General features: G+C 40.5%; 1 long non-coding RNA gene, 1 other non-coding gene and 1 pseudogene across 2 annotated transcripts in view; 1 reads left to right on the top strand and 2 right to left on the bottom strand.

Annotated features, from left to right (window-relative positions):
* The window catches only part of LOC113597557 (60S ribosomal protein L10-like), a 29,246-nt pseudogene extending 26,292 nt beyond the window's left edge, over window positions 1-2,954 (bottom strand).
* A 5,129-nt stretch (window positions 2,955-8,083) lies between these two features.
* LOC106972914 (uncharacterized) overlaps window positions 8,084-19,346 on the top strand; it is a 95,293-nt gene continuing 84,030 nt past the window's right edge. The window contains exon 1 of the long non-coding RNA XR_008290092.1: window positions 8,084-18,320. This is a non-coding gene — a long non-coding RNA (uncharacterized LOC106972914). The remainder of the gene's footprint in view (window positions 18,321-19,346) is intronic.
* Window positions 9,518-9,622, bottom strand: LOC113597591 (U6 spliceosomal RNA). Its single transcript, XR_003418375.1, has one exon. It is a non-coding gene; the product is annotated as a U6 spliceosomal RNA (small nuclear RNA).

The following is a 19,346-nucleotide window of genomic DNA, read 5'->3' as shown; positions in this document are numbered from 1 at the left end:
TGATAATAAGGGTAAGATATTATAGTCTTCATTTTCCAGATGAGCAAATTTCTACAACTCCTCAGGTGGGACTTATTTTCACCAAACGATACCATTTATTCATTAATTCACTCATTTACTCAATATACCCTTATTTGGCCCTAGTAAGAGCTCTTCAATATTTTCACAGCCAATACATCTGTTTAAGATTTGAACATTTGCACATTTTAAACAAATAACGACTCAATTCTTACTCTATGTGATACTCCTTCAAGAACTATTTTTTAAGGAGGACACAAAGATAGCTAGAATATGGACTCTGTTATAAAGGAGCTCAAAGTCACATTTACAATATTTATTCTGAACTTCTCAGCTGAAACCCAAGCGGACATGTGTATTAATCCAACAATGTTTCTTGGTGTCTGTACTGCTTAAGGTAACCTTAGATGCTGCAACATACAAATCCAAATGTATATAATGCTTCAGACACAACAGAAATTTCTTTCTTTCTCATGTGAAGTCCAAAGTGGGTGGTCCAACGGGTGGGCGGCAATCTTCCAAGTAGCAATTCGGGGAGCCAGGCTTCTTCCATCTTCAGTGTGTAGCTTCCGAGCTTGTTGGGCTCATTTGCATCAAGTCAGTAGCATCAGAAACAACATGGAGGGTGGCATGTGGGAGGTTTTTATGGGCCAGATATGAAAGTGAAACACAAGAGTTCCCGGTTCATTCTGGTGGCTAAGCCTTAGTCACGTGACCACAACTAACCTCAAGAGAGGCTGAAAAATGTGATCTAGCTGTGTACTCAGGGAGATAAGAAAAAAGCTTTGATGAGCAGCTGCCATTCTTTGCCACTGTGTGTGTGTGTGTGTGTGTGTGGCTTTCGGCATAGGAGGGTTTATCTGGAGCAAGATGGATACAAGTAAGGGAGCAGAAAGCTAGACCAGTGCCCTCCCCAGTAGACTTCTGAGCTGTGCTGAGAGAGATGAGTTGTGGTCATTTCCAAGGTATATCTCTTCTTCATGAGGGTGATTCATGTTTGAGCTAGGAGTGTGAAAGAATCCCCCAAGGTGGGGGAACTTAGCTTCAACTTCAAGTTCTTCTTGTCTCTAGTGCATTTATTCTTCTGAAGTTCTGTCTGCCCATATGATTAATCCGATGATCTCCTGCCCTCCAGCTTTGGTACTACTTCTGGCTCCTGAAGGCTTTTACAGAAAAGACTTTCCTTGACTCTTCTGATCTTGGATCACATGCAGTCTTATCCTTCAGATCAATCTAAGCCTATGGGACAGAAAGAAATTATTAAATTGAATTCTGTCATATGTTTGTTAACAGGCTTAGTCAGTTGGTTGATCACACAATAATAGAGTTCTTTCTGAAGTTCTAACAACTCATTACTGTCCCCAGGAAAACCACTTCATGTTTCTATATCTCTAGTTCTCCTTCTAGGGTGTGTGTGGGGGGGCGGGGAGAGAAATGACATTTTACACATCATAGCTATCTTGAGGACCCACAGTGGTTTCCCAGTAAATGCAGTCGACATACTAGCTTTCCATTAAAAGTAATTCTGAGGTCTTCTGCAAATCCAAAAGTACCAGCCAAGGGTTCCTTACTGCTGAGTTTGTGAGCACTTCCAAGTTTTGGCTGAGGGCAAAAAAAAATAGCCTCCTCACACTTTTTACTTTATAATTGGATGTTAAAATAGAAATTTCTGCTGAGACACTGATAGATACCAGATACCAAAATGACATGTGAGATAAACTTTCCTACAGGATTTGCAGAAAGAAATGGCAAAAACCCAAAATTATGAGTTTTGTGACTCACTCACAACATGGGGAGAAAGGGTCGAGGGTTAGAGTTGAGAGGGAGATTTTCTTAGACATGATTTATTTGAGAAAGTTCTGTTGAGAAGGCCAGGAAATACTTCCTTCTTTATCTCAGATCACGAGAGAGGGGCTTTCCAGAAACCATTTGGCAGGGTAATATGTGTTGCCCATCGTTCAAGGGGAGACACAGTAGATTAACATCTACTTCGTACCTGGAATGGATAGACTAACTGCTCTAGTCTAGTAGCTGCATTGGGTGGACCAAGGGCCAGCAGTTCTGGAATCTATTGGAGAAAAGGATGCATAAGTGTTTACCGTGAAACAGATTTGGACGTGTGTGTGTGTGTGTGTGTGTGTGTGTGTGTGTGTGTTTGAGAAAAGGGAGAGAGAGAGAGGGAGAGAGAGAGAGGGAGAGAGAGAGAAGCAAAGAGATGAGACGGGAGAGAGTCCATCACCTGGGGCAAGAGAACCTCCAAGCATTTGGTGGGGGGAGACATCGCAGTTGCAAAAGGCCTATGTACCCCCACCCCCAGCTATATACTTCCCCCTCTTCACACACCCGTGCAGGGGGCGTGAAGGACCGGGAGAACAGCCGGGGAAAGAAAATGAAGAAGCACTATTTCTTCTCCAGATAAAAAGCTGATCATGTCTCTCCCCCACCTTACCCCCTGCTCCAGGCTTCCTACCAGCATCCGGTCATGTTCAAAATTTTCATCACCACACGGACCTGGAAATTTTGGTTACTGCTCATTACTAAAAAGAGAATGTGTTTTGGACTTAACGTAACCATAAGAATTTGTATTACCTAAGCACTCCAGAAAAGAAGTGGGGCTCCCCAGTATTTTGTCTAGGGGCTGGGAAGGAATTATCCTTCTGAATAAATGTAAGGGAGCAGGAGGAGACAAAAAATAAAGTTACCGTCTATTTATGTGACTATGTGGTTACAGCCCCTTCAGAATACATTGGGAATGTTCGTGATCCCTCTCCATGATACATACCCTGGAAAGAGGCAGATTGTTTTCTTTTACGGACACGTGAATACCACCCAATGTGTATCGTATCCCTTTTCCTCACCCTGATCTCAGAGGAAATGGAGACGTCCTCATTTCCATTACCTGCACTTATAACTTTGCCCACAATGCTTAAAGGCATTATTTTGGAGTCAATTTCTAAATGTTGAGATGCTTAATTAAATAAATGCATGCAAATTTTAGGTTCTTTTTTTTTCCTGCTTAAACAAATGACCACAAATCTATTGCTTCCAAATTGTGCTTTGCTCCGGCATTTAGCCATAGTTGTGAGCACATTAGTACCGCACTCTGAAATGACACGATTGTTTCGGCATCAGGCTCCATTTCAAAAGATACTTCATATGCCGGTAGGTCTCCAAGGGATTTATTTCCTCTCTCTCCTTATTTACTTATTTTCTTTCTTTGTATTGCAGTAAAATTCAAGGCTGAGGAAGAGCTAGCTCTCTGAATCCCAGCCTGGGAGTAAATAATTCAGCACAGTGTGGCACAGAAAATGCTTCCCTCTGCCTCATTTTTTCAAAACTTGTGTCTGTGTGGATTCAAGATCATGCTGAGTGCTCTGATATAGAGCAGGGCAGATGTCCTGGCTGAATCGAGAGATACAAACTCAGTGAAGTGTAAGTCATGGGACAATTGGCTGTTCTCAAAACTTGATGGAAAATGACACCGCTTTGAAGCTTTTGTTTTTCGGTGAAGTAAGAGCTATTAGGTGTCTTTTGCAGCCAGGTCAGAGCAATAAACAGACATACTATGCAAAACAGGGTGAGGGCTTTCTGGCTACTTTCCTTGCAGATCGTGTTCCTTTTTTGCTTTTGGATTGACGGCTCAGAGTCCTGGGTACAAATCATTGGTTAACTTCCAACTGATATGTTAGTTGCGCTGATTCCCCCAGCAATTTGGCAATATATCTTTCCCACTCCCTTCCCCAGAACCTTAAAAAATTATCAAAATTTACCTCCTGCATTTAACTACACATTCCACTGCCCGGTATGGTATTTGTTCAACAGTGCTATAACCTTCAAAACCACCATGCTGGCTTGATTTTGTACGCGATCGAGTAGAATTGTTTGGAAATAACAGCTTAGGGCACTGTATTAAGTGGGTTGAGACCACAGAGCTGATGAGCACCATCCTGCAAATGACAATGTAGCAGGTGTTGTCGATGCCCCGCCCACACCCAGTTCACTGCACTCAAAATGACTTCCAACTGCCAACATCCACATCTCCGGGTCAGGAGGCCATGTCCCAAGTCACGGATGGTCACTCTGCCTGTGCACGTGGCTGGCTGGATGTGTCAGGAATTAACACTCCCCAAGAGCAACTCTCAATGAATGATACTCAGGAGTCGGTATACAAATGTTCCAGGTCCTTTGCCTCTCGAACGGGATGCTCCTGAGATGTGTGGTGGTTGTAGGTGATAATACCTACTAAGACTCAAATCCTTCTCTCCCTGAGTTTGCTTTACAGGAACCCAAACAAAAACCAAAAGGCCAGTCATACCCCACTTAAAGCCTGTGAAGGACTTCAAACTCCAAGTATATGAGGATAATTCTTTTATTTTCATTTCCTTAAGTTCATTTGAGAGAGACAGAGAGAGTGAGCTGGGGAGGGACAGAGAGAGAAGGGGACAGAGGATCTGAAGCGGGCTCCGACAGCACAGAGCCCGACAGGGGGCTTGAACTTGCAGACTGCGAGATCGTGACCTGATCCGAAGTCGGACCCTTAACCGACTGAGCCACCAGGCACCCTGAGGATAATTCTTTTAAACAAACGTGTCCTGGGGATGGAGGAGTGCCCCTCCTCCCTCCGTACAACTCTCTTGTGTCTTTCCTTCCCTGTTCTGTTCAGGGCCACTGCAGTGTGGCCAGAAATGGAAGCTGCTCTAAGTTCTAAACCATCCTTTTAACTCCTCTCTGTCCCTCCAGCGTCTCCTCCCTCCCATCTGCCCTGTATCCCACTGTCAGGCCAGTTCTCTTAATACCCCATTTTCAGGTATTGCTCCCTGTTCAGAAATCTGCAACAGCCTCCTAATGGGACAGCAACAACGCAAAATGTCTCTGCCTCATCCTAAGCCTCCCTCGTATGCTGGGAAGAGAAGTTGGTTGTTTATTGTCCCAGCCCCCTTCCTGCTGATCCATGGTTTGACCCGATCTGCATTGATCTGCATTCCTCCCCGAAGGCCACAGCTCCTGTTAGATACCCGCTGGTACTATAGCTCTCCCTTAAGGTTATTTAACCACTCTGTCCCCTTGACCCTCCAGGCTACGTTCTCATCCTGGGGTACCTCACCATCGCTTGTTAGTTCTCTCTGGTAAGCTGTCTCTAGTTATCCTTTTGACCGTACTCTGGTTTCTGCCAGGTCCCTGGGCAATCCCAGGGCTAATGGAGAAATCAGGAGTTCTGGATTCCAGACTTGCCTCTGTCACTTTCTGTATGGCGTGACCGACACAATCTAACTAACAATCTTAGTTACCTGAGGGGTTTTGAGCCTTCTATTCATTATCTGTTAATGGGAATAATAAGGCCTACACAGCATGTCTCAGAGGGTTGCGATGTTGATACAATTTAGTTTTGTGCTGCAAAAGATATTGTCTTATAAATGTGGAGACTGCATACATCTAACGTTTTGTTATTACCACATATAGAGAAGAATCTTGAGCGAAACTCAAAAAACACATTACCAGAAAAGGGAAGAAACCAGGAATGAGGTCACAGAAGGAAATGGATGACTCGAGAGAAACATCCATGCCACTTATAAGTCACTTATGCCAGTGATTCATCTGGTGCCGTCCTCACTCAGGGCCCCAAGCACAGGGCAACCCTGTGTGTGTTGCCATAGCAACTGCCAGCCAGAATCTGGAAATTCCAGCAGCTTACGATATCAATCATCATGAGAAAAGGGGTCAGAGCAAACTGCAAAAATGCAAAAAATGTATATCATGGAGGCCATAGAAAGAGGAACTGTAGTAGAGACAGTCTGTAGAAGTTCTCAAAATATTGGTCCTGGTCCAGCAGCCAGGGAACTTATTAGACATGCAGAGTCTTGAGCCCCACACAAGATGCACTGAATTAGAAACTCCAGGGGTGGGGCCCAATACTGTGTTTTTGTATGCTTTCTGAGTGATTTAGATGCGTGCTACAATTTGAGAACCACTGCTCTAAGGGTCAGGAAATGTAGCTTCAACTCCCAATGTCCAAACATGCAAGGGTGTGCATGATAAAGAGACTACAAGCAAAGTTCGAAAATAGAAGGCAAATATCATCTCATAATTTCCTTGTGGTTTACCTGAGTAGGAATGGTGACTAAAATACAGCAGTGGAAAGTCTGACCGTATTCGTTTTCCATTTCTGCATGACAAATGACCACAAATTTATTAACTTAAAACAACACACATTCATTATCTCACAGTTTCTGTGGGTCACAAGTCTGGGCATGATTTAACAGGGTCCTCTGCTTTAGTCTCTCACAAACTTGCAATTAAGGTATTGGCCAGGACTGGGTTCCCATCAGAGGCTTGACTGGAGAAGGATTTTCTACCAAGTTCCCTCGCATTGTTGCCAGACTTCATTTCCTTGTGGCTATAGGGTTCATGGAAGCTTGCTTCTTCAAAGTCAGTAGTGGAGAGAGAAACTTCTGGCTAAATGGAGTTTAATATAACATCACACAATCATGGGAGTGACAACCTATCACCTTGACACATTCTATTGGTTTAGAAATAAGTCAGAGGTTTCACCCACACACAAACAGAGGATAGAGAATTATACAAGGGTGTGAACAGAGGGAGGTGAGGATCTTAAGAGCCATGTTAAAGTCTTCTATGGTCTTCCCTCTGGCCCCCAGTGATTGATTATTCATGTCTCTCTCACATGGAAAATACATTTACCCATGTCCAAAGTTTCCCAAAAATCTCATGGCATTAAAGCATCAGCCCAAAGTCCAAAATCTCCTAATTTAAATCAGGTCCAAGTATAGAGGAGGCTCCTGGGTGTCATGACTTAAGCACAGCCCTGGAGTTACAATTGCTTTCCATCTGCAGATCTGTGAAACTAGAGAGACACATTACCTGCTCTCAGCATATCCAACGTACAATGGTGAGAAGGCACAGCACAACAGCTGTAGACATTGAAGTTCAAAAAGGGACAAAATGGGGGCACCTGGGTGGCTCAGTCAGTTGAGCATCCGACTCTTGATTTGGGCTCAGGTCATGATCCCAGAGTTGTGGGATCGAACCCTGTGTCAGGCTCCATGCTCAGTGTGGATTCTCTCTCTCCCTCCCTCTACCCCTCTCCCTACCCTCTAAAAAAAAAAAAAAAGACAAAATGGAAAGTAAAAAGGAGTCAGTCAATGGTCCACAGCCATATTGAAATCCAGCCAGGCAAATAATGCAAGTTACTTGATTAGATTTCAATCTGGGAATCATTCTTCATGGCTCTCAGCTCCACCCTCTGGGCTCTTGGTTCTGTGGTCATTGTCCTTCCTTTTTCATGAAAGCTAGCATGTGTTTTCAGCTTGTTAGTTTTATCAGCCTGCTTCCTGCCAGTGTGATTTTGGGGATCCAACAACCTCTCCATTTTGTACTCTCTTTTTCCTTTTCAGTTCAAGCTGGCAGTGTTTATTATGAAACAATTTTCTCAGGAACTTTGTGGGTGTTCCATGGATTTCAAAGGGGTTTACTCCAGTAGACAAAAGCCACACCCACAGATTTTTTCCAAACAATCCCTTCTCTATTTGGACCTCTTGTTGAGAGGGCATAGAAGCTTTTGAGAAAGACTCCAGTTTGATTGAGAGGATCTATGATCCTCCCTCCATCTCTTGAAACAATCCTTTGTATGACTGAACACTCTGACTTTTTTACCTTTCTGATGTTCTAGCAAGAGCTTGTAGGGTTCCACTCTTCAACATTTTCTCTAGATGAAGCTGTCTTAACATTAGCATCTTTTTTGCCATCTGAAAAGACTGGGTTTCCAAGATCATCAAGTCCTCTTTCTTTTTTGTTCTTCCCTCAATTTACTTCTCTCCTCTCACATTTTACTCCAAGCACCAAGAAGAAACTACGCAATACCTTTAACACTTCACTGGTGAATCTCCTTAGTTAGATAATCCAGTTCACCACTTATAAGTTGTGTTTTGCATATAACAATAGGAAATCATTCTTCTGAGCCTTCAGCCCCTACATAACAAAGATTCTCCTTTTCGTTTCCTAAAACATATTCCTTACTTCATCTGAGCCCTCACCAACAGCATCCAGCAGTCTGCTCAAGGCAATTTAGGCTTTCTCTATAATGTTCCTCCAGATTCTTCCAGAGTCTATCTACTGCTAAGTTGCAAAGCCTACTTTTTGTACCAAAATATGTATTGGTTTTCTATCACTGAGTAACAAATTACCATGAAATTAGCAACTTAAAACAAGATTCAGTTGTTATCTCAGTTTCTGTAGGTCAGAAGTTAGGATATTGCTTACTTTGGTCCTCTGTTTAGGGTATCACAAGGCTGAAATCAAAAGATCAGCCAGGAATCAGAGGTTTGAGTGGGGAATAATTTGATTCCTAGCTCCCTCAGGCTACCAGAAGAATTCATTTTCTTGGGGCTGTAGGATTAATAGAATCTTGCTTCTTCAAAGCCAGCAATGAAGAGAGAGAGACAGAAAAAGAAAGAGACCACTAGCAAGATGGAGTCTTATATAATGTAACATAAACACTGGGATGACATCCATCACATTTGTCATATTTTATTGATCAGAAGCAAGTCATAGGTTTTATACACATTCCAAAGGAGAGGATTATATAAGGACATGAACACAAGAAGATAGAGATTATTAGAGTCACCTTAAAATCTGTTTGCCACACTGAACTTTTTCAAAATAGAACAAACATAATTTTCAGGGGAAGAACCCCTTCACGTTAAGAACATGTGTAAATTAAAACCCAGGAGCTCAAGGGTGGGTGGAAAGAGAAAAGCAATTACGTATGGAAAGAAATTTTTTTTTACGTTTATTTATTTACTTTGAGAGACAGAGAGACAGAGAGAGCGAGCTGGGGAGGGGCAGAGAGAGGGAGAGAAGAGAGAATCCCAAGCAGGCACCGCACTGTCAGCATAGAGCCTGATGCTGGGCTCAAACCCACAAACTGTGAGATCATGACCTGAGCCAAAATCTAGAGTTGGACACTTAACTGCCTGAGCCATCCAGGTGCCCCTGGAAAGAAATTTTTTAAAAAGTTTCACTATAGATTACTAAGGGAGGTGTGGAGGATGCCTTGCTAATAAAGATGATGTAGAAAGAAGGAAAATATCCTGAAGGATAAACTGGCTAGGGAAAGATATGTAGGTGAGGCAGGACTTAAAATGTACTTTGGATGATGGATAGTATTTAGAGATGAAGGTAGCATTTCATCACGTAGTGAAGGCATGAAGACCACTTGGAGCTGGGAACCAACATGGAACATTGAAGGGACAGCTAGGAGACTGAAGTCATTCGATGGTTCTCTAACGTGGCTACACATTGGAATCATCTGGAAACATAAGAAAATACTGATTCCAGGCCCATCAGTTTGGTCTCTATAGCTGTCTTGGTTTTCCTCTTCCCCCCACCCATGTTCATTTGTTCCGTTTCATAAATTCCACATATGAGTGAAATCATATGGTATGTGTCTTTCCCTGATGTATTTCACTTAGCGTAATACTCTAAAAATATAGAAGGATTCACGAATTTGTGTGCCTTCCTTGCCCAGGGGACCATGCATATCTCTGTATTGTTCCAATTTTAGTATATGTGCTGCCGAAGTGAGCATTCTTTCTAGTTTCTTAAGGTTGAAACTGATGCCATTGATTTGAGACCTTTCTCCTTTTCTAATATAGGTGTTTAGTGCCATAAATTTTCTCTAAATATTATTTAGTGACATCCCACAAAAAGTTGTGCTTTCATTTTTATTTGGTTCAAGATACTTTTTAATTTCTCTTTTTATTTCTTTTTTGACCCATGAGTATTTTAGAAGTGGACTAGTTTCCTAATATTTAGGGATTTTCTGGAGATTTTCCTATTATTAATTTCTAATTTAATTTCATTGTAGTCAGAGAATGTACTTTGTAGGTATGAGCACTTTAAATTTATTGAGACAACTATTTTAGGGCCCAGCATATGCTCACCTTGGTAAATGTTCCATGTGTCCTTGACAAAAACTATTGTATTTGGGTGGCATGTTCTGTATAAACATCAATTTGGTCATTTTGGTTAGCATTACTGTTAGGCTTTTTTTTCTATCCTTAGTGATTTTCTGTATACTTGGTCTATCAATTATTGAGAGGGGATATTGAAATTGTTTACTGTATTAGTGGATTTATCTAGTTCTTCTTGACATTCTATCAGTTTTGTTTCATGTGTTTTGAGATTCTGTTATTAGGTGCATACATATTTTTGATTTTTTACATACTCTTGATAAAGTGATCCTTTATCATTGTGAAATGATCTTCTTTGTCCATGGCAGTATTCTTTGTTCTGAAGTCGACTTTGTCTGATATTAATATTGACACTGAAGTTTTCTTCTTATCAGTGTTAGGATGGTATATGTTTTTTCCATACTTTTACTTTGGAACTGTTTGTGTATTTATATTTGAAATGTTTTCTTGTAGGCAGCATATAATCAAATCTTACTTTTAAAATCACATCTGACATCTCCACTTTTTAATTGAGACACTGAGACTACTTACACTTAATATGATTATTGATACTGTTAGGTTTAAACTTATCTTCCTGCTATTCGATTTCTATTTGTTCCATTTGGTCTGTGTTCTCCTTTTCCTTTTTTTCTGCCTTCTTTTAGATTAATTGAATATTTTTTATGATTCCACTTTCTCTCCTGAGTTGGCTTCACTCTGCTTTTTTTTTAATTTTAGTGGTTGCTTTGGTGTTTATAGTATACAACTTGAACTCATCACAGTTTACCTTAAAATGGTATTATACCACTTCACATATAGCATAAGAACTTAACAAAAGTATATTTCTTGCCTCCTAACTTCTGTATTGTTGTTGGCATACATTTTACTTTTACATATGTTATAAACACTGAACTGCATTGTTATTATGTTAAATAGTCCGTTTTGACTTAAAAATCCTTAAAGACAAGACAAACATCTTATAAATTTACCCATGTAGTTACAATTTCCAGGTCTTGTCATTTCCTTATATAGATTTTTTTAAAAGAATTCTCTCCTCTCAGTTTTTTTAAGCTTTATTTATTTGAGTAATCTTGAACTTGAACTTGAACTCACAACTCCAAGATCAAGAGTCAAATGCTCCTCCAACTGAGCCACCCAGATGCCCCTCTTTGTATAGATTTCTATTGCCATCTGGTATCATTTACCTTCTGTCAGAATGACTTCCTTTAACACTGCTTATAGTGCATGTGTACTGGTGATAAATTCTCTCAGCTTTTGTATCTGAAAGATTTTATTTTGCCTTCCTTTTTGAGAGATGTTTTCACTGGCTGTAGAATTCTAAATTGACCTTTTTTACTTCCAATAAAATATTGCTTTGTCTTCTCACTTGGTTTTCCCCCCACAAGAAATTTGCTGTCATCTTGATTTTTGCTTCTCTGTATATATGCTTTTTTCTCACTGTTCTTAAGATTTTCTCTTTATCACTGATTTTGCAAATTTATTGTCATATGCTTTGCACTGTTTGCTTTCATCTTTCTTGTGTTTGGGGTATGGTAAGTTTCTTGAATCTCTGGGTCAATATTTTTCATAAAACTTGGATTTGGAGGCCATTATTTTTTCAAATTATCTTTATTCTCCTACTTTCTTTTCAGAAATTTCAATTACACATGGGTTAATACACTTGCTGTTGCTCACAACTAATGGGTGCTCTTTTTACTTTTTTAATGTGTATTATTATTTTATTATTATTATTATTATTGAGAGAAAGATAGAGAGAGGGAGGGATGAAGGGAGGGGCAGAGAGAGGATGAAACAGAAGATCTGAAGCAGGCTCTGCACTGACAGTAGACAGCCCAATGTGGGGCCCGAACTCATGAACTATGTATGAAATCATGACCTGAGCTGAAGTTGGACGCTTAACCGACCAAGCCACCCAGGCACCCCTTACTTTTTAAAATTATTTTTTTCTACGTGTGCTTTATTTTGCTATGTCTTTGAATTCTGCAAATAGTTTCTCTTCCAATGACTAATCTGCCATTAATCCTGTTTTGCATCTCTGACATTGCTGTTTTTATTTCCAGAATTTTGATTTGGATTTCTGTTATATCTTCCATATCTCTACTTAAGTTTTGAACATATGAAAGACAGTTATAATAACAGTTTTAACATCATTGTTTACATATTCTAATCAGTTTACCTGTTCTGGGTCAGTTTTGATTATGTGATTGTTTTTGTCATTATAGGTCATGTTTCCCTGTTTTGTTTTCGTTTTTGTTTTTGTTTTTGCAAGCCTGGAAATTTTTGATTAAATGCCAGATATTCTGAGTTATGCTTTTAAAATGTATCAGGGGTGGGACTGGAACTATGTTGCCTAACACTAATTATCCCTTCTTTTTGAGGTAAAGCCCTTCTGTGTACTCTGGCTGATGCTTCATGAATCATGAGGTTTTCCAGTATAGCTATGGGAATTACTCTCAACTCACTGTGAGCATTATGCACTGTTACTTATAATCTTTTTCGGTGGTTCTTTCCCCAGCCTTAGAATTTTTCACACTTGCATGCACTGATCAATATTCTGCTAACTACTCAAGAGTGATGCTCCCACAAATCACCAAAGTTCTCTCTGTGTGAAGCTATCTCTTCTCTGATACCCTGTCTTGCAAATTCTAGCCATATTCTTTCTAGACTCTCATGCACATCTCCTTAACTCAGGGAGCCCTTCTGGCTCTGCCTCAGTTCCCTTTCTCTGCACTTCAACCTGGAAATTCTTCCAAATCGGTAAACTGGGCTAGTCATTGGGCTTACTGCATTTGTTTTTCATTTCTCAGGAATCACTGTATTTTGCCACATGATAGTCAATGTCTTTAAAAACCATTGTTTCATAGGTTTTGTCCAATTTTTGGTTGTTTCTGTTGGGTGAATAAATCTGGTGCTTATTACTCCATTTGGGCTGGAATTGGAAGTCTAACTAGTTGTTGCTAACCACATGGATTGTTTGCATGTCAGAAAGTGATAGTTTGAGCATTTTACATAGCAACACAATTTATTGTAACTTACATGTTGGCATTTGACTGTGTTTTAGTTATGTTCTAGAAATTGGTGAGCTGCTTTTGGTTGACATTTAACCCATTTTTTTTTCTCATTTAAAATAATGGGAAATAGGTTCCCGGTTAGCATTTTTATGTAGTATGTCTTATTTCCTGTAATGGATTATTGATGCTAATCGGGAAATGCCTATATTTGGCTTAGACTTTTCTTCTTTCACATGAAAATTCTCCTAGAAGTAGCCTGTCTGGGAGACATGAAGTTTTCAAAGACAAGTGTCTTCTGTCTTTCTTCTCCTTTGTGTATGAATTTCATCTCCCTCAGAATTACCAGATGGAGCATTAGTCATCAAGTCCACATTCCAACAGCTCTTAGCTAAGTCATCCCACTTTTAATAGATTTCTCTAGGAGCCTATCCCATGCTTTTCTCTTACTGTGGTGGATAGGCCAACCATATCTTCAAGAAATGGCATACAAATGTAGTCTTTTCATCAGGCATCTTATTGCCCTGAATAAAACTAGAGTTCTGTTGTTAAGCCATAAGGAGAAAAGGGACATGGATAAGCCATTAGGAGTGCCTGCGAAATTTGACAATGGACATGAATGACAGGCTAGGTATTATGAATGCATTTTGAACATGGATATATCATAAGGTTTAAAGAAGATTTTTCTGGAAGTGTAGAGCCATGGGTTGTAGAATGGCAGAGGCTGGTGACAGTCTCCTATTTGGTCTCTCCATGACAATAATCCAGGAATGCAGCATTGAAGGCCAACAATGGAACAGATAAAGGAAATTCTTCAAAATACTTATCCAAAGAAGAAACTTTAGGAAGCACTAGGTGGCAGATGGGATATAAAGGGCAAGTAGGGCAAAAAAGAGTGTGTAGCAAAGAAAGACTAGATTATGAAAACTCATGGAGTGTCAGAAAACTCATGGAAGTCACTACTCCACATCTGGTAAGTTGGGTCCTGCCCAGGACTTGAGACAATGATGTCTGCAAAAATGCACTGAAGACTTTCTATTAGCAATAGGACTGTTGAAATAGACTGGCACTAACACATCTGGAGTCTGTGGTGACCCAAGATGGGCAGAGTACAGCTTGATATGTACAGTAATCCCCATCAAAGATGGTCAGCTCATTGAGACCATGAATGTCCAAGCCTTTGTTTCCATGTCCCCACAGGAGTTCCCTCTAGGATAAGGAGCTAATCCTAACCCCCAACCCTGACGTCCTTAGAGCCTGCCAGCTTCTGTATCCAAAGCCAGTTCTATCTTTTGCCATATCAAAGATATAATAGGAAAATAATAAACATGTTGTAGTAAAAGAGTAAATATCTGGGGTCAGACCAGTCAAGACAGAATTATTGGTCAATATTTTGTCAGTTGGATGACATTGGGTAGGTTACTCTTTTTCTCTGAACCACATTTACTGATCTGAAAAAGGAGAATAATTATAATAATACCTGCCCAAATACTTTTTTTTTGTGAGACTTAATCATGTTTGTCAAAGAACGTGGCAATTGAAGAGCTCAGACTTTGGCCTTGGCTCAGTCCATTTACTCAAGTTGCTTCACTCCTTTGGGTCTTAATTTCCTTATCTGTCCTTTTACAGAGCTTAAAAACCAGTTTTTGGCATATAATGTCTGCTGAATAAATATTTGTTAAATAAAATTCTGTTGGATCTATAAAACAAAACATTTCATTTAGATTAGCATTTTCCAAAGTATGTGTTGTGAGACGCTGATGAATTGATAACGCATATTACAAAAACCCGGGAAGATATTGTCATTGGTGACACCCACAAAGCCACCATACCTATTTTTTCCTGTCTTTAAATATCCAAACTATTAATATTTACTTAATAGTATTTTATAGAAGAAGCCACTGTTCATTCGCCTCTTTTGATTTTCAATCAATTCTTGCCACTGCAATCTATTTGGATATAGGGGGACATTGACTTAGCTAAATCATAATTAGATATTAGTTGGTGGCCCTAAATTGGACAGCAATTTTCCTGAAGGCAGGGACTCATCAACCTGTGGGCTTGTCCTTGCCCCTGATGTGGAGTATAATGGGAGCGGGAGACATGCTTGCTCCACAGATGGTTTAATTTGTACACCTGGTAGTCCAGTTGCTCAACCAATTGGCTTCCTTATTGAAATGACAGCTAATTTAAAGAATAAATGGCTATTTAATAGAATGGGAAACCATTAAACCCAGAACCTTCTAATAAAGACTGATTCTTATGTAAGTCTTATGAAGTGTTAATTACTGGCTCCTGAGAAAAGGGAAGAATGAAATATTGCCCGTGGAGTGCTTGTTGCCTCACTGTGAACTCAGACTCTACCTTGAATAATACTGACAATGCTAATAATAATAAAAATGCTGCTGCTGCTCCTTTATTTTTCAGTTGTACTTTGTGGTTTCAAAACCATGTAAATGTGGAGAAGTAATTGAATACAAAGGAAAGAGAACAGGCTGTGGATTCTGTTAGATCTGGGTTCAAATCCAACCTCTACTGTCTGTGTTCTCAATGCTACCATCTGAAAAATGAGAATAACAATACGTATTATAAATGTTAGGGACTTACTAGAGCCCCCCCCAAAAAGAATTGAAAATAAGGAAAATAAAAATTGTGTTTGAGAATTAACCTTAAACATCAACACCGTGACTCATTGTCCGATAGTCCTAAAAATACAAAATGACTGTGAGACCTGGTACCAAATGCAATCAGAATAGCAGCTGCAGTTAGCTATGGAAACATAGCAGAACATTACAAACACAATTGTCCAAATATCAGAAAAGGGAGACAGAGTATGAGCCAACAAATTTCGGATGTTTCCTGCCCAACAGGATAGACTATACCTAACATAGAAATAAAGATGCAGTAGATTAAAAGCTCCTCACGTCAGAAGGTAGAGTGTATTCCTCCACCCTTGAATACAGGTTTGTCCATGTGACTTGCTTTGGCCAATGGGACACTGGCAAATATGGCACAAGCAAAGGTTTGAACAGTGCTTACAGAGTGAGGCTTGCCTTCTCTTGCTGCTGATATCTTTTCTCATCATGTGAATAAGACTGGAGGATGAGAGCCTACCTGTGGGGAGGCCTCAACTGTTCAGCCATCTGAACCATCACATTTGAGGCCCTGTACGTACGAGTGAGGCTGTCTTAGACCATCTAGCTCCAAACAAGTCTCCCCAAACAAGTCTGTCCTAGACCATCTCCCCAAACAAGGAGAACCACAGAACCACAGCTAACCCACAGCATTATGAAGAATGGTTGTTTGTTGTTTTAAGTCATTGAGTTTTGGGGTAGTTTGTTCTACCACATCAGACACCAGAAGACTTTTTAGCTTTCGGTATTCCGGTCCCAGGGGTGAGGTCATCCACTCTGTATATATGTATATGAATGTATCAGGCAATTTTACGTTGACATCATCAAAGACTCCATTCTCCTCACTTCTTTTACCCTGAGGCCATGCTCGCCAACAAATGTCTAATCATGATCTGGCCTGTCACATAGTTTACCTAGGTGGACAATGGACTGACCACATGAACCCCAAGGATTCCTAGCCCCCGGTAAGGCAATTATTTATGACAAATTAATGACGTGTCTTCTGACCAAGGTTTGGCTTCAGGAGCGTATATCCTATGTCTCTAAACATTTGCTCTCCATTCTTCTCTATCCTGCTCTTTAGTCCAGAAAGTTCATCTGTATAGATTCCTTCAAGGAACAATCTTGCCTTGTGGCTTCTTATTGGGCTTCCCCAGTGGAAAGCTTTACCTGGAAACTGGAGAGAAGGAGAGTGATTTCAGAGGATTGATCCTTACAGTACCTCCCTCTAAGATTGATTTGGGTAAGCTGAGTTCCTGGACTGAAGATTGCTGCTCCTGTCAAGATAATCCCTTCTCTAAAACTTTCTCTTTGAAACCAATCCTTTCCCTCATCTTTTCAGGCTTAGAGGTAAAAATGGAGCAATTTTTACTCCAGTTCTGCACTATCCTATCTGGTTTCCCTACTCCTGCCCACACTTTTGTAAATAACTCTTTTATTAAGCCTTTTCCCAATTATCCTGATCTCAGCATGCCATCTGTCTCCTGTTGAGCCCTGACTGATACATATGCTAAGCACGTGGGTTTGAGTATCTGGTTTGTCTGATGGTGGTTTCTCTTTGGCTTATGATTTACCCTTGAGAGATGGTTCCACATTCACTGAGCCAATGTAGTCGAGTTTTTAGGCCCACGAGGCTGAGAGTCAGACTGAAATTCACAAAGGTAACAAATTCCTCTAGGAACCAGCCAGCTGGCCTTTTCCCTTCTGGAGTGGAGAACAAGAATTGTACTTGTCTGTATTTCTACAATACCCACTCTTCAAGGTGGCTGTTAGGATTAGATAAAATGCATGCAAATTGCTTTGTGCCTTTGTATCTGCCATCTTGTAAATTCTCAACATGTTAAGAACTGCTGTTATTGTGGTTTTTTTTAAATTTTTTTTAACGTTTATTTATTTTTGAGACAGAGAGAGACAGAGCATGAACGGGGGAGGGTCAGAGAGAGGGAGACACAGAATCTGAAACAGGCTCCAGGCTCTGAGTTGTCAGCACAGAGCCCGATGCGGGGCTCGAACTCACGGACTGCGAGATCATGACCTGAGCTGAAGTCGGCCGCTTAACTGACTGAGCCACCCAGGTGCCCTGCTGTTATTGTGTTTAATGTTCCTTTGCATAATATGGTCTTTACCAAATGATGTGTAATATTTTTCTTGGGCTCCTTTTTGGGATGCTTGTATTAGGGTGCATAACATTGAGATTGCGGGGCTTGGGATAAAAAAAGAGAATGTAGGTGAGGCATGATTTACATGGGTGCACACAGCTTCTAAAGCCTTGTGACAAGGCACCAAACGGAAAGGATTCTGATTTAGCAGTTGTCACATAAGCATATTCCATGAGTCAAACATGGAGGAAAAAATGGAGCACTTGAAGTAAAATAAATAGTTTTGCCAGTTCATTGTAATTAAGCAGTCATGGAGCACTTGATTTGCTTGTGCCCGGAAAGGTTGGTATAAGAGTCAGGGGGGTGACAGGTGGATCCCTTCTGGGACATGGCATGGTGGCAAGATGTGTAAGTTTCCTTGTTATGTACTAAGGAGTATGGACAGTCAAGTAAAAAGATTCCCTAGCATTCTCTCCTTTTCAGAGCAAGCCAGTATCCAAGGCGCCAAGTAAGGAGGCAAAGTAAAGAGGGCCCTGGTAATGTCACTCACATCTCTTCCCATTATGGATTCAGGTTAGCCTCTACATTGTTTTTTTTTTTTAAGTTCATTTTGATTTATTTTGAGAGAGAGATAAGAGTGGGGGGAGGGGCAGAGAGAGAGGGAGACAGAATCCCAAGCAGGCTCTGCATTGTCAGCACAGAGCCCAATGTGGGGCTTGAACTCACGAATCATGAGATCATGACCTGAACCAAAGTCAAGAGTTGGATGCTTAACCGACTGAGCCACCAGGAGCCCCAGGTTAGCCTCTACATTGTAAGGTCCTGCCTCTATTTCTCTTCATACAGCAAATATTCTCCTACTCACCTACACACAAGCACACACAACCCCCAACCATGTGTGGAGAGCCATTCAAAATCGATCTTAATAACCTTTATTCTCTACAAATGTATTCTCTGATGGAGGCTTTTGTTTTGAATTGCTTGTTTACTTTAAATGATTTGTTTGGGGGCCTCAATTTCATGTCCTTACCATTCAAAGCAGGATGTGGCCTCAGAGGAGCTCTAAGCAGCTCAGGACAAGGCAGACCAGGAGCCATCATGAATGGGTGCATAGTGAGCAGAAATTGTCATGAAAATGGGAGTATAGTTAGCATAGGGTCACAAGACAGACATTGATCAGAAGTGTTCCTGTGGAACGGCCCGTGGACAGAACATGGAAACAGACAGTCAATTGTAAGGTAGAGGATGATGTATAAGATGGAGTGTGAGCCTGGGGTAAGTAAAGGAATGTCATATCGAGGTCATAAGAACCTTAACACTCAGGGAGATGTAGAACAGAACATTGATTCATAAGTTTTGAGACAAAACATAATTACCTGAACTTGAAATCAGGTGGGGCACCAGGTCAAAAATAAAGAGGAATCTAAAAAAATAAAAAAAAATAAAGAGGAATCTAATTTAGATATGCAGTTAAAAATTGCCCATGCTAAGGGGGCAAGAGATTTTAGCAATAATGGTAATTAAAAAAAAAAATCACCAGATTAACTCCTAGTTGAAAATGTCTAAAAATCATGTGAAGCATTGACTAGAGACTATTTT

The sequence above is a fragment of the Acinonyx jubatus genome, chromosome X (assembly GCF_027475565.1).
Source record: "Acinonyx jubatus isolate Ajub_Pintada_27869175 chromosome X, VMU_Ajub_asm_v1.0, whole genome shotgun sequence".
NCBI classification, from domain to species: domain Eukaryota; kingdom Metazoa; phylum Chordata; class Mammalia; order Carnivora; family Felidae; genus Acinonyx; species Acinonyx jubatus.
This window is presented reverse-complemented; position numbering and strand designations above follow the sequence as displayed.